The 15,327-nt window shown below is 42.7% G+C and overlaps 1 protein-coding gene across 8 annotated transcripts in view; it reads right to left on the bottom strand.

Annotated features, from left to right (window-relative positions):
* Window positions 1–14,667, bottom strand: part of MBNL1 (muscleblind like splicing regulator 1) — a 634,043-nt gene extending 619,376 nt beyond the window's left edge. For 3 of the 8 annotated variants that reach the window (XM_069618398.1, XM_069618400.1, XM_069618401.1), the window contains exon 1: window positions 14,428–14,667. The gene's annotated coding sequence lies outside the window, so the exon portion shown is untranslated. The remainder of the gene's footprint in view (window positions 1–14,427) is intronic. The other 5 variants (XM_069618396.1, XM_069618403.1, XM_069618402.1 and 2 more) reach the window with 3 other exon arrangements.
* Window positions 14,668–15,327: the final 660 nt, after the last annotated feature.

Genomic DNA, 15,327 nt, shown 5'->3' with positions numbered 1-15,327 from the left:
CAGATTAGTCTGTTGGGGAAATGCCAAATAATAGGTGTATGATCTTGGCTTCAGGGGGAGTGCAATGCTGACAGTCAGTGGTTTCTCTCAAGCATGCCATGTGAAGCTTATATAGTAACCAGTCCTATCCAGTTAGTATCTTACATTGAATAACCTTTAACCTTGACTCCTGTGAAAAACCTAAAGGCTTTTCCCTATCGACTCCCTGGGTATCCTCTTCTCAGGTGGCCAGGGGACAGCCATCGCTGTTGGATCCAGAACCTGGGGGTGGACAAGCGAGGGAGGATCACCTGGGTGGAGAGTTCTCAGGGATTGGGGAGGAGCCCGAAAGGCGAGACATGGTATTCCCCTTCCCCTTAGAGACTAGTTATCTCTGTAAAATAACAGAGTGATAATAGGGACATCAATTGTCAAGCTATTAATGATTGTGAAATATGATTTATCATCTCCTGCCTTTTTTCTATGCTCCAAATTGAGGTCTAGCCTGTGAATGGCTATGTGTCAGAAAATTCTATTCTGATTACATTTGATTTAATACTTGTTTTATGAATGTTTTTGTATTATTAAACTATTGATTGTTAAAATACTTATTCACTGACCTGTCCTTTTAAGTTCTATTTCCCTATACTTAATTCCCCTTTTTCCAACAACCCCCTACCTGACATTTCCTCCGCCTTTCACCCGTGTACTGAGATGAAGAAGAGACAACCAAGAGGCATACAGATTACCCCTATAAACTTTGGAACATTTGTGAAATGTGAAATATGCCAAGAGGGCAAAAGTACAATATAAGAACTTTGGGAAAAGGCCAAGAAGGTAAGTGAAACAGAATTATAACTACAAGTACCAAGAGACGTTGGAACCGTAAGAGAACATTGTGAATTGAAGGAATGTTGAAAGAGAGGTCGAAGTGGTCATGCAGAGATCTATGTAAATGATCTGCAGTCTCGAAAGTCTTCGACAGAGAAAAGATATACGAAACAAAACATGGGGAAGGCAACCACCATGAAGGAGAGATAGGATTGAGCCCAACAGAGGGAAGCCTGTGCAGAACGGTGAGGAATTGTGTGATACAGTGAAACAAGACAGGCTCGAGCCCGGCAGAGGGAAGCCTGAGTGAAACTGTGAGAAATTGAGAATAAATGAACTGAATATTGAAGGCAAGGCGGGCGAAGCCTAAAGAAGTGATTGAACTACCAGAAGTTGAAAGCCTAAAATTGAACCGTTGAATTGTACCAGTAAGCCAAAGTGTGCAAGACTGACAGAACAGTGCCATCCACCCATCCTTTGTTTTTTAAGAGACTCTCTAGACCCTATGGTGTTAAACCTGGGAAGGGAGTTGGTGCTGAAGCCATTCTGACATTTCCTTTTGAGACACTATTTTCATTTTGTATTCCCTTAACACATTTGTTATTCTAAGAAGGAGGGCAAGGTTAGGTTTTCTTAGTATAGGCCTTTTTATTTTGACCAGATTGACTTGGACATATTTTTTATTGTTTAATGGTCGAGATTACTCTCATATTAGAGTTAGGGCCCGTTAGGAATTCTACCGTGCCAATCAAAAGTGTAAATAAAGGTTTTCGAAATTTGTATATATTGTGTCTGTGTCTACTATTGATACCATGCCTTCCTCACACTCCCTATAAGTCTAGTCAAACCGTCAATCTGTGTTCTTCTCATGGTCTTTTTCAGGCACAGTTTATGTTGCAGGTATCTCCACTTATGAGAAGAACATAGATGGACCAGCTGCAACAATTTTCTGAAGGACACCACTCTATTCTAGAACCATCCATCTCCTATTGATTATATTCCCCTGACATCACAGACCCTACACCTGAAGGGGCTACCACACATCTTCAATCTACAATTAGCCCAGAAAGGGGTCTCTAGCTAGAGATAATGGTAAACCCTCAACCACGTCGGCACTGCTGTATATAGCAGAAGACATGAGCAATGGCTACTTAGTGTTTGGATGTCTGGGTCTTGTCTCAATATTCTATCTCAGTGAAGTTGGAGCCGAGTATTATGTCCTTCTGTTTCCTCTGCCCCTTCAGCAAGAAATCAGAAAAGGGGAATATTATTTACCAATGTGGTGGCTTGAAAGACTAGATAATACAGTCCTACACTGGTGAGTTTCAGGACACCAAAGTGGGATCTGACATACAACTTCTTAGGACTAAGTCTGAGGCTAGTGTCTCCACCAAAAAACCTTCCATGTTTTGTCTATGTCTTTAAGATGTGGTATGGTGGGCTTTTGGATCAGCATTCCAATGTGTATTTCAGCTGGGGTATGATTGGTATTTGAACTACTTGACCCTGGTCCTGTGGGACAGATATAGTTATGTCATGTCATCTATCTAATTAAAGTATAACAGTTTTCCCTAATGTACCTGAGTTATCAAAAACTATGACTACTAGTCCCCCAGAGATTCGTACCCCAAGATATACAAGTCCCTTTCAGCACCCATTGCCATGGAATGTCTAATTTGTCTGTACTGGTGTGGTGATCACAGTGCTGCATCATAGAGCCTCACTTTTGATGCAGTTAATCATGCAGGTGGAGAATTTGGACAGACTTTTTACAGTCTACATCAGTACTCTTATGGTGTTTTTTTGCTTTTTCCAGAGTTAAAAAGATGCCATCCAGTTATAGGATTGTTTTGGCTGTACATGCTACTGTTCCTATGCATTTGATGTGTTCTTTGTACCTAATGGTATTAGAGAGACATAAATGCCAGTAGGATCAATAGTGTAGAAAACAGACAAACCTACCTAGTGTGCCTACGGATCGAGATGTACTCAGAGATAAGTCTACTAAAAATACATTGGGGACTGTTTATGAGTGTATTTTGTAATAACATAAATGTACCAGGCCCAAATGTCTGTAGGATTTTGAAAAATGTCCCCCTACCCAGTCGATGCCATTTTCAACATCTAAGGACAGGGCAAGAAAAATGTAATTAGAAAACTTTGCTACTCAATTGTTGAAAACAAATGTATGCGTTGGTAAATGAGCTTCGCAAATAAACATTCCGTACATTCAACAGGTTTGTCACCTTCATATCCATCATGGACCCCCAAAGGAGCAAACATTGTCACGACTGCTTCGATCGCCAACATCTGTCGACTTTCTGCCAGTTTGGCTGCTTTGAACTGTTGTTCACATATTCCTTCAAGCCCGTCTTCTACTTGGCAATTGCCAAAATGCGGGCATGCCTGCAACTTCAGATCTTCACTGGTACGGTTTAGATATTCATGTGTTTCGTTCATCCTGGTGTTTATTGTATTAACTTTCATCCACATTTCTGCCAATTCATTCAGGAGGACATGTAACATTGATTGAAGGGATGAGTTGTAAACCTGATGTGTTTCCCTTACCAACAGCATATGCTGGGTGTAATTTTGGGCCCCCCGCTTGGAAAAGGTACATCCATGCTGTTTTTGAGGTATCCTGATATCAACACGGCTGCAGAGGCGTGTGAGGGGATTGAATGCACTGTGCGGAAATGATTCCAATCAAAAGTGTGTAGGACAAGGTCAGTACAACTATAATTTATGTCCATGCTGCTAAAAAAAAAAACTGTTTCAGAGGGGGAAAATGTCAGGAGGCCAATAGGACATGCTAATCGGAGAGGAACAAATGCTATTTTTCTCCACCTCGAAGAGATTGCGCCCTGTCTGTGAATACAAACGTTCAACACCTGCCCATGTAAGAGATCATTTCTCATGTAGTTTTTATGTATTTATTTATTTTTCCAAAGACAATAAGGCGTGGCCTACCTTCCTTGAAATTGAAACACAAGCTTTACATGGCCTCAGAAACCTGGAAATGCTTCTCCCAAGGCTATACTCTGATGCAAAATTCCCTACTTCTACTGTACGCTTTCCATCACAGCCACCATCCCAAATACATTGTATTCTCAATTTACTAACAGGGCACACTCATGCACTAATCCATGAAGTTGGTGTTCCATAATGTCATCGTACACCCTGGATGCACAGACTGTCACAAAGGTTCCAATATTACTTCAAATAATTTCACATTTCAAAATGCATTGAAATAGACATTAATTTGGGCAAACTACGCAGAGGCGGACTGGGACAATAATTGAGCCCAGTCACCAACAAAACCTGTTTTGAGAAGTACCTGGGTTCACATTTTTTAGAAGCTTTTGGTGCATTTATTTTAAAGTACCCTAGTTTAGTTATAGTGCTTAAAACGAGTCGCACAGTGCAGGTTTTCAAACTAGCCTGCTGTGGCCACAATCAGTCCCATACTGTCCTGTCACGTCAGCCCTTCAGCAACGCACTCGTGACCTCTGAGACAGTCCAAGCTTGACTATGATCTGTAAACTCTCTTTCTCGCAGCAGGCCATCGGACAATGACACTCCTATGACTTCAACTAATTTGATCAAATCTGGTGTGAGAAGTCATCAGACACTGGCCTCCTTTTAGAAAGAACTCACATCCACTGAAATGCCATTGAAATTGCATATTTTCTATGCTTTCATTGTACTTTAAGTTTAATCCACATTGTTTCATTCACTTAGATTAAATGGTTATAGTGCATGGATTTTAATTACAATTTTACCAAAGAATGTGTATTACAAGTTCTGATTTACACTTAACCTAACCCACGTTTTTACAATTATTTCTATTGATGTTGCAAGAGTGTAACCATGAAGATATTGGTAGGGATCTGGACCCCCAGGGAATAGGGGATGGCGAAAGTGGCACCTGCCTGTAGATATTTGTCATGCACCATTACAGATAGAACGCAACCTGCAGCATCCACACTTTCTCTGCAGAGAAGACATGAGCTAGATGTGAGGCGAGTAAGGGACTGCCATTGAAAAATGCTGCACTTTTCATGTGTGGCTCCTTGCTGGTTTTTGCAAAAGTGAAGTGACAAGTTATTGCTGTAAATCAGCGGTCTGCAAGCTTCGGCTCTCCAAATGTTTTGGACTACAACTCACGAGATGCATCAGCACCGATTGAGTAAATTGGGAAAGCGGGAATTGTGCACGATTACAGGGCTTTTGCTTAGTAGAAGAAATTCTCTGAGAATCCATTTGTACAACCAGGCATAAAGGCATGCAAAGGGCAAGGTTGCTGAGCCTTCCCCTGCAGAGCTGCAGGGAATTACAGAGTACCTGCTCTGCCGCTGCTATCTACTAGGACTCAAACTACCCCCTGCCCCCACACCCTTTAACAGCCTCTTTGACATCAGTGCACAGAGGTTGGGTGAGTCAGTGGAAGCGCAAGGATCGCATGTTTCATGATCCTGCCCCTGCCTGCCCATCTAGCTCCACTTCCCCAGACAGACATGTTGATGAGGCCAATCAGAAAACCTCTACCCTGGTTGGATCGTTCAATAGCGGTACATAAGGGATGAGTGCAGCATAGCTGTTCCCTCCTCCGTTCAGGTGCAGTAGGTTTCAATGAAATGAGTATGTGTACTTTTGATGGCAATACCTAGAAATGTTATGCGTAACTGAGGTTGTAGAATGAGATCTGAAGACCCAGCTGTGAGCACAACACACACAAACCATTTGGAAACGCCACAGTCCCAGAGGACCACTGCCATGGTAACAGGCCCAGCATAAATGACTACTACGTTAAGTGAAATTATACTTTATTGCAATATCTGTCATTGCTGCAGGTACCTGGATGTCCGGTGTTAATAAATAGCAATGCTGAGTGCACTTTGGTTTTTGATGACACTGCCTAAAAAATATCAGAAAAACATGAGAATTTCACAGAAGTACAAATCAGAATGGCTCTTAACCCTGTAAATGCTTGTTTAGTATAAAGAGAGCATCTAAATCGTTGTAACTCGAAAACTGTGCTAAAAAAGCTTAAGCGTAGAATGAGAACATAGCTTCTTTGAAAACACTCTGAGAGGTTGTTTCCCAAAAATATCTCCCCAGATTCTTTTTTTTCATCCTAAATGTTCTCTTTTTCACTAAATTATGAAGTCACATACCATATGTTATTTTGTTGTTTGGCAAGAATTGCTTCATTTAAGTTATTATCATTATTATTATATTTATAAAGTGTGAGGTTGTGTTACCAGCACCCCAGGCAGCACATCATTTGAGACGATGCCTGGCACGCTGACAAGAGTTTAGGTGCAGAATGTGGCACCTGGGGGCAAGTCTTAATTCACATTTAACTGTTCGATGGCCTTTCGAGGGAGTTCAGGCAACTCTGGGCCAACTACTAGAACAAGGCTGAGCACACAGAAAGTAGCACATATTTTTAGAACGAGTGAGAGCTTTGTTAATATGTAATTTAATGAAGTTATGGGGCCTGATTTACAAAGCAACTTCCAATGGGATTGCACCATTGAAAAACGCTTTTGGAAATCGAGCCCATTGGCTCTGTTTGGAAAGTTGTGCCCTGGATTTAATGCATTTTACAGCTGCTACTCACAGCTGGACACGGCTGGAAATGTTACATGTAGCCTTGAGATACCACACAACATCGAAACCGCTACTGAACAGCAAAAGCGACTAAGGACAATTTTAAGCCAGACAGATAAAATCAAATTAAATATGGATACTGATTTAATGTGCCACCGGGGTTTCTGCAGATGGAGGTTCTGTTACCTTTCTAAAAGGTCCATTAGTGTAGCTAAATAACTGAATGACTGAAATTACATATGCCATAATTGCGTGGAAGAGACATGTAGTATGGGCAAAATGTTTGCACGTAGCGCAGATTGCGCCAGCCATGTCATGGGTTCGACTGTATTCTATATTATGGGATGATTGTTTATAGAGTGGGTATGGGAAGGTACCCCCTACTGTGCGCTGTAAGGATACTGCAAGTCACTGAGGAGTTCCTTTATAAGGCGACTGAACTCCGAGGTGATGGCAATATAATTTTAACATACAGTATGGGATACTTTATTACTTATAATACATGGCCACACACTGTCATCCCCTTTAATACCTGGCCTCTTGCTTAATCTAATGTAAGAGATCTTCCACTGGCTGATTCATACAATCAATGTAGAATCTGTTTGGATTTTTGAGAAAAACGAATATGCAGCTTTGAATGGATTGCACAAAAATAGTTTAAACGTTTTCACAAAATGCATTGTAAAAAACGGTTTAATTGTGTACTCATAATCAATAACATACAGCTTCTTGCTCACATGTTAATCTCCAGTAGTGCACATTTTAAACATTCCATCATAAACAGATTCTAGGTAATTAATCGCTGCAAAGTGTCACAAAATAATTAACTAGCAAGGGGCAGCTGGAATTCTGACCTTTGACAGCTCAAGCAGCAGTCACTGTGATATCACGACTGAAGCGTATTAACTGATTGGAGAGCAGGTGTGATGTGATTTTCATATTACAGGTCCGTTTTGATGTCACAACTAGCTTGTAATAAGAAAATGATTTCCAGGCTTTTTTACAATATTGCAAGCTGCCATGCGTTGTAGAATGACTGTATAACACTGTGACAAATCAACTTCCGGGGCACCGGTGGTCCAGGGATTAATATTGGTTTTGAAACCATCAGCCCCACACGTCTAGTACGCCAGAAGGGATCCGAACAGATTGGAAACACAAGCAAATGATAAACCTCCTGTCCAATTTTGGTAACGTGGACTGGACGGCAGGCTTATCTACAAAAAGTTGTGAATCATTGGCTAGTTGCAACACAGCGAAAATACAACTACTACCCAATGATAAAAGGGACTTTCCAGTCAATGTTGTATACAAATGCTACTTTGTTATTATCACAACAGACAGTTCTAGTACACTACAAAGTACAACCCACCCTGAGGAGGAATGCAGAGGACAGACAGTTTCAAAGAAGGAAAAGGGATGCACTCTGGATACTGACAGGAGGGTAGTCAGTATAGTAAATTATCGCAATAGTTCAAAGATACTTGGTTTCAACACAAAGGGAGCAATGGGTCATAAAATGTTATTAGGGGCCTTCGGAGAAGGACCACGGGGACAGAACCACAATGTAGCTTATGCTGTGGGAGTTCTTGGTGCTCAATAGGGTTGAGATGGTTTCAAGGCTCTTCACAGCTTCTGCGACAGAGTTCAAGACGGGAGACAGCCGCGGGTATCAGGCGGCAGGCAGTTCGGTGAGGCAAGCTGGACGGATGGCTGCAGGTTGGTCTACACAGCGGCTCAGGGTCAGGAATCGTTGTCTCAGTGCCGGTCGGCAGTTCTGAAGCACTGGTCGAGACACCTCGGACAGCTTTATCGGCTGGCATAACAACAGTCATTGGTGCAGTCGGTTGCAGCTCAAGGAGCTTGGCTGGCTCAAAAATGTATTTTGAGGCAGATGTCGGTAGATGCTTGTGGATGCACTCCTCCTAGCTTCTTCACTGGACTTGTGTCGTCCTTAAAGGCAGACGGACCAAAACTGAGGAGTGTTGTAGGCAGCTACCTTGTCCTTGGTTTGGGTCAGAGACTCTCTGGCACTTCCCACCTAGGAAACTTGCTGCAGAGCCTAGCAGGGCATGCTGTGTGCTGGCTGAATACCGGTGTTGGAGCTGCTGGAGGGTCCTCTGAATTTGGCTTCTCCCTCTGTTTCCTGGGAGATGTTTAGAGAAGGGATCTTGCTTCACTCTTGGATGTCCTGGCCTTCCTTCATTGGCGGAAGATGTAAGGCAGACTGCACCTTCAGCCAGTGTCTTATGATGAGTTCTTCCTTCTGCTTCTGGTGAAGCCTTCAGCTGATTTTCCAAAAGAGGGGCTCCGCCCTCTTTTAATCTCCTGGATGCGTGAGGTCATAACCACAGTGATTTGCAACAGAAAAGGTAAAGGGTGGTGAAAACATGTACTACTAAGTCCCACCCATCTTCCGGTCTGTTTTGGATCAAAGGGTCTCTCTGGTTAATGGAGCTCTCTGTGGTGCCTGATTAAAGCGGCAGGTCTCCCTTGAAGTTTCAGGGAGACCAAACTCTCTGGCTTCCCCAAACCACATTCTCATACCTTCTGAATGGGGTCCCCTGCGGGGATGACTACTGTACAGCATTCCAAGACATAACATTTCACTGTCAATCGATACTGAGGGTGGGAGCTGGCTGCAGGTTGACACAGGTCATATGAAAGGCTGTTGGGGTTTCCTGTCTCCTTTGTTAGCCTCTGCAGCCAGGCCCTATGTGGGCCTGTTTGAATTAAACGGATTAGTATGTGAATGCTGCCACCAGCTACAGGGCACAACAAAAGGACATTGTGAATCCATGGAGCCTTTGTTAGTTAATTAGGTTGGCCATTGCAGGGGGAAGGTTGGCCCTCCCCCTTACTGAGATGACATGGTGTACTCCTGGCTGTCATATGCCAACTAAATATGACAGGGTTCACTGCGCCTGTAGGCTGTGTCCACCAAGAGTGCACAGGTCTATGCATTTGGCGTACGGTGACACATTTTCCAGAGGTTGATCTACCATCATTCAATTTCATTTAAAATGTAAAAAAGCACAGCTGAGCACACACCCACCATGCAGATGGTTGGATTCCTCACAAACACCTCTATATAGGAAAACATTATTACAGATATTTACTATGTAGAGGTGGAGGTGTGGGTCCAATATTTACACTTATGACTGCCTCCACACAGCAAGAGTGAAACTATTCCTTAAAGTTCTGTTGTGCCAAGATCACACAATGTGGTAATGTGGAGTATGGATCTTTGCCATAGAATTCATATAAAAATTATACCTTCAGTTGCAGCCAAGACATTCACTGTGGAAAGACAACACTACTGTGCAAAAGGGGTAAGCATACATGTAGCAGATCTCATGAAAGCCTGTAGCACATTTTAAAAGATAATAAACTGAAGTATTTCTGAAACGAATTGCCACCTTGCCTTAATGTCTCCCTGGAAAATAATGGCTATGCTCTTCAGAAACCAAACAAAAAAAGTAGTAATCAAAGTCTGTTTAGTCAATTAACAGGTGCTTAACCACATCCCACCAAATTATATACGTCTTTTTGGTCTTTGCTCCCCGCTCAGTACATTTTAAGTCTAAACTGCACACTAAAGACACAAACACACATTGAAAGTGCCTATTTTGCTTTTGACACTGGTTTTTCACAATAGTATACTATATAATACTTTGAAAATACATTCTGGTAGAACCTGGCATAATTTCCAGTATTGGTTGTTTGGATAAAGTTAATTCATGCATGATTGTCTAAAATTCAGTCATCAAAAATTCTGCATAGGAATGTCAGAGATGTCAAAATAATGTACTGGTTGAATGAAAACTCTATCAGTGCAATACTTTCAAACATGAAGATAGTGCAGAACCCTATGTGCTGTTACTTCCTCAGGGTTCGAAAATTGAGGGGACCTGGGAACTACTTAGCTCCTGCATGTAGCTTAGAAGAGGCTGCTTAGCTTCACACCGACACCTACCAGGAGTCGCTGTTGACTTCCCAGGCCAACTAATGCGGAACAAACACGCCCATATGAATTTAAGTCTGTTTATTTGGAACAAGCTATAAACAGTAGGACACATGTATACAACATTTAAAGCATGATGGGTCATAAATAAGGGACTAAATGATACGGTTTCATCTTCTGCGGTAGTTAGATTTGCGGAAAGCTACTCTATAGACTAGCTCCTGGTTCTCCAGTAGTAGCTCCTGGTCACTGGTTAAAGCTGGATAACCAGGAGCTGGTTTTAGCTCCTGCTTATCCAGTCTCAATGTCGGCCCCTGCTTCCTTGCAAAAAGTAAGAAGCTCCTTCAACATGCCAGCATTACAAGTGACCATCACTATATGAACGACTTCCTCTGCCACACATAAGTGATAAATGCAACAAAACGTGAAATGTGTGTGTGTGATCTGAGACCCGGAAGCCACAGGGACATCACTCAGAAAGTCCTTGACTGTTCAAAAGTGGCACTTGAAAGGGATTGCAACCCTTTCTCATGCACCCGTGACATCAAAATCATATCAGAAAAAAGGCTAAGTCTGTCCTGGTGTTTACTGCCAGAGAGGGGCAAAAAAAGTAAGACTGGATTTCAAAATAAAAATGTCTCATGTTTGTGAATCACAATTTGTGACTTTACATCACTATTTTACTAGTGCTGGGGTCCGTGATTATGGAAATGAATGTGTACAATTGTATTTTTTAAATAAACTGTGTCAGGGGCATTCTTCAAAACTACTATTTCCACAGTAAAGTAAGCAATCAAACTAGCCTCCATATGCCAAAATACCTGCTAACACTGATCTGGTGGGATGGGTCATAGGCGCTGCCGCATTGAACTACAGGCCAGCCAGAGCCTGCCACTGTAAAGAATATACTTGCAAAAAAGTGCACCTGTTAACTTCCTCTGATCTGCACATTTAGTTACGAACTAACAAATAATAGGTGCATTTGAGGGGGAAATCCAGGTCAAATCTCACATGTTGCTGATCTTATGCCTCTTGTAAATTCTTCCAAATATATATATCATGTTACATGCACGGCACTAGAATAATACCTTAATAATTACACAAAGTGTACGTATATGGCAAACTGGCTTAAATACAATGTGAAATGGATGATAGTTTTACTAATTTTAGCTTAAACCCATCCACATTAGGCGTATTTGTTCAAGCAAAACCACACACAATAGAAGTGCATTGCTCCCGAAAGAATATTGACAGCTACATTGTGGACATCTTCTATTCAAATGCAGAGGAAAACAGGCGTATTGCTACCAAAATAGAGATGTTATAATCAGACAAGAGGTATAATATACATGCAAATATCATATTAATCTATTGCGCCAAAACTTCACAGTTAAGACAAATAAGCACCATTCCGGATGCAGAGAGCAAAGTGCTTGTTGCATCCGATGACCACGAGAGTCTGCGCTTAAGTCCCGCATTTGATTGAGGACGTTACGTACCTGCACATGAAGGCCAATCAGCGAGCTGCAGTTCTTACCGCCCCTCCCTGTTCATATTCAAACGTCAGATGCGCGCCCAACACCTGGATATGAATTGGATCCCTGCTCCCAAGCGGATACCCATCCTTAACCCTTTTGGGTGCGGGATACCAACGCAAGTAGGAGGCCCTGACAGAAGCATTGCAGTTTTTCCCTCGCTGCCGCGATTTCATAGGATGAATTGCAGGAAGGGAACAGAAACACCAATGTTGCACATACAAGTTTCTAGTTCAGACAGTTCGATGGTCATAGATGTCTAGTTAGAAAATTCCTGTGTGGCAGAACCGACTAGATGAAAGAGAACTGTGCTGTGGAGGGAGCGCGTCCTTGAACACATGTATTAATTAGGGAGACACTCGGTGATACACTTTCGACACCAAGGGCACGGCCGCTTCATATAGAGGTTGCATGGGGCGCAACATACGCGGAGAACACATGTGCGCACCAACTTGACCACTTTGAGAATCGGGCCCCCAATGCATGCATTCTTCCGACTTGTTGTATGAGCCGTTGTCCAATGCCCCCACCCCACTGTATGTGTAGCTGCAACTAAGCGCCCTGCTTGCGATCTGTTATAACTACTTTGCAGCACTAGTTGTTTTTCAAGCAATGCTAAATAAAAGTGCCAATTATTGCAAATAATCTGTATAAATCGCCCCTAATCGCTATTTAAAAAAAATAAAAACATGGCATTTCTGAACAAATGGCATCAGCGTAGTTTGAAATGCATGTTTCAAGTGCGCAGTAACCGCCCGTGTAATACCGCTTCACATCAAGTTGGGTGCGAATAGCTTAATTCGTGTTAGTGGAACCTACAGTCACGGGGCCCTTGATTGCAGTAGGGCAATGTACTCGCCCCTGCTATACCCCTTTCAGCTATGAATGCGGTCCAGAGCTTCTGGAGGATGTCTCCATTTGGATCGGTACATTAGTGCCAGAACATCATCAATATAACTTGAAGGCTGAGACCTCTGACGGTTTGATTAATAGAAAGAGTCTTTACTTCTTAATAGGGCTGGCAACACGAAGGCAGGCTGTTATTTGATTCTACTGACCGAAGAAGCACACTTATAAGACGGCAGGACACGTCACCCGTCCATTACAGCTCGCCTCCCAGTGGAACAGCATGTGATGTCTGACCGGCACGCTCAATGTTAGCCAACAATGTTCTGCTGTGACCTGTCAGTCTAAGGTAGTGGTCTACAAACTGGGGGGCTGGCCCCACTAGGGGGGGGGGGGCGGATGATAACAGGAAGGGCATGGGGGTAGGCCGACTCTTTAAAAAGGGGTTAAGATCACTGTTTTTTGCATAAAAAAGGATTAAGGTGACTGCTTTTAATAGAAAATATAACCAGTTGTAAATCTGCTTATATTTTCAAGAACCTGGGCCACCCCTGGACATCCTTTAGGCCCCTTAGGGGCCAACCCCTAGGCAGGGGGGCAGAAACAGCATTTTCACTAAAGGGATGGTTCGGTATGAAAAAGGTTGACTACCTGTGATCTATGGCCTTTCAAGGGTAACGGTCAGAGTTGACATACCGTGTCTGCTCCCGTTATGTAGCAGACACGTTCAACTTCCTTTTACCAAAAGTTCTCATCTTTTTACATCTCTGACTTTTCCTTCCTTTGCTCTAAAAAGACCCTCCCGAGGGCACCTACCCGTTAATAGGTACAGCATTAGACCAACACGTCAATGCCCGCCAATAAAGAAAATGCCACTTGGAATGAAGCGACTGATATTCATACTTAACTTCCATTTTCAAGTCTTCCGATTTCAAAAGTACAAACATGTCGTTTTTGGACTATGCCTAATAATGTTTGTCTTTGAATTTGAATGGCGTGGGAGATCTATAACTTCGCTTCGTTTAAGTTTCCAAACAACCCCGTTTACTTACTTTTGTAAGGACTCTTGAGAGGCGCACTATAAAATAACGAACCAAAAAAATACCGAGGGGCGTCTACCGCTCTGAAAGTTGGCAAGAGCCTGGCTTTGCTGAAATACAGCACTCTCCATATAAGGCTGCGAGGCTAAACATGTCGCAAGTCATTTTGTATGCAGCATTCAGAAAATTAACCTATTAGTGCACATTTTGAGGGCCACGTGGAAATCAGTAGCTGAGATAACAACGTGATCCCGACAGATCCGCGCTCTTGACGTGTATGCTCTGTTGACAGACTATCTCACCCACGATGGTTAAGTTCTGCAGTGGCTCAAACTGTGCACCTGTTTATCTTTTTGGGCACTACGGTACACACGCCTGTGTGCTATGACTGCACAGACAGGAAGAGGATGCTTAAAACAGAACTGCAGCTGCAGCCTTCTGCTTTTCCTTTCAGCTAAAGATGGTGCGTGATATGAAACCGTACACTGTGGTGACCCCCACTTCCGGCATTTCGAGAACATTCAGATGCAGGCAGCTAAACCGTAACTTCCCCAAACAGTCCTCCGTATTTTCAAATGCCAACAGCGTTCTAAAAAAACAGTCAAAATAATCTTACCTTACGATTTTCAGAAGCAACCAGGTTGTAGACACATTTCCCAAGGCATTTTTGAATCACTTGGAAGCGATACAAGACAGATGTCAAGATGAAATTGTCAGTTTCCCTGCCCCAGAAGCATTATGACTGACACAAACACTCAGCTGCAGTGGCAGAGCTGTTGGATACACTCTGCTGTCTTATCGCGGATGTCTGGTTCGCATTGATGCCTGCACTGCCCCTCCCCCTAGTCAGCAAACCCTACCAGGAAGTACTGGGCGTACTTGTCGAGCCTCAAGAATGCACGGGGAGAAACAAAATGTTTCAGTGTGGCCGCCGGGTTGTTTATTCTATGTCAGGATGGCTGCGCCTGGATTGAGCTAATTTAAACACTGTATAGAACCTACATTTTACCAACACAAGAAAATGCTACTGTGTTCAAGGCAGCTTTATAAAAAAAAAATACCCCCTGAAAGCTGTGGTTGGTTTCTCCCAGCTTCAATGCACAACATTATAACCTCTGAGCTGTGCTGTAGAACAAATGGGAGGCATTCATATGCTCTGTACTGTATGCACAGGCAAAACACACATTATTTTGCCAAAGAAGTTAACGACAGCGCTCTGCTCTTCATGGAGATTTGTAAAATACGTAACGCGCACAGCAATGGATGGATTTTACATGCACTCGGGCTGTTATTGCCACCATAATGACATATTTATCACAATTTTTTAATTTATTTTTTGCATAGACCATGTCGGTAGTCTGACACTTTTTCAGTCGTCTGCTTTTTAGTCTACTCTTAAACCGCAAGGGTATGAAGTCTGAACTGCGGCCAGAGTTCTCATTCCGAGAGACATCCGCGCTGATACATAATTAAAACTTGCATTTCATTACAAGAAGGCACACTATGAAATGAGAAA

Source organism: Ambystoma mexicanum, chromosome 10 (genome assembly GCF_040938575.1).
Source record: "Ambystoma mexicanum isolate Mex_15411 chromosome 10, UKY_AmexF1_1, whole genome shotgun sequence".
Taxonomy (NCBI): Eukaryota; Metazoa; Chordata; class Amphibia; order Caudata; family Ambystomatidae; genus Ambystoma; species Ambystoma mexicanum.
The sequence above is the reverse complement of the archived record's forward strand: the minus strand, read 5'-3'. Positions and strand labels throughout refer to the sequence as shown.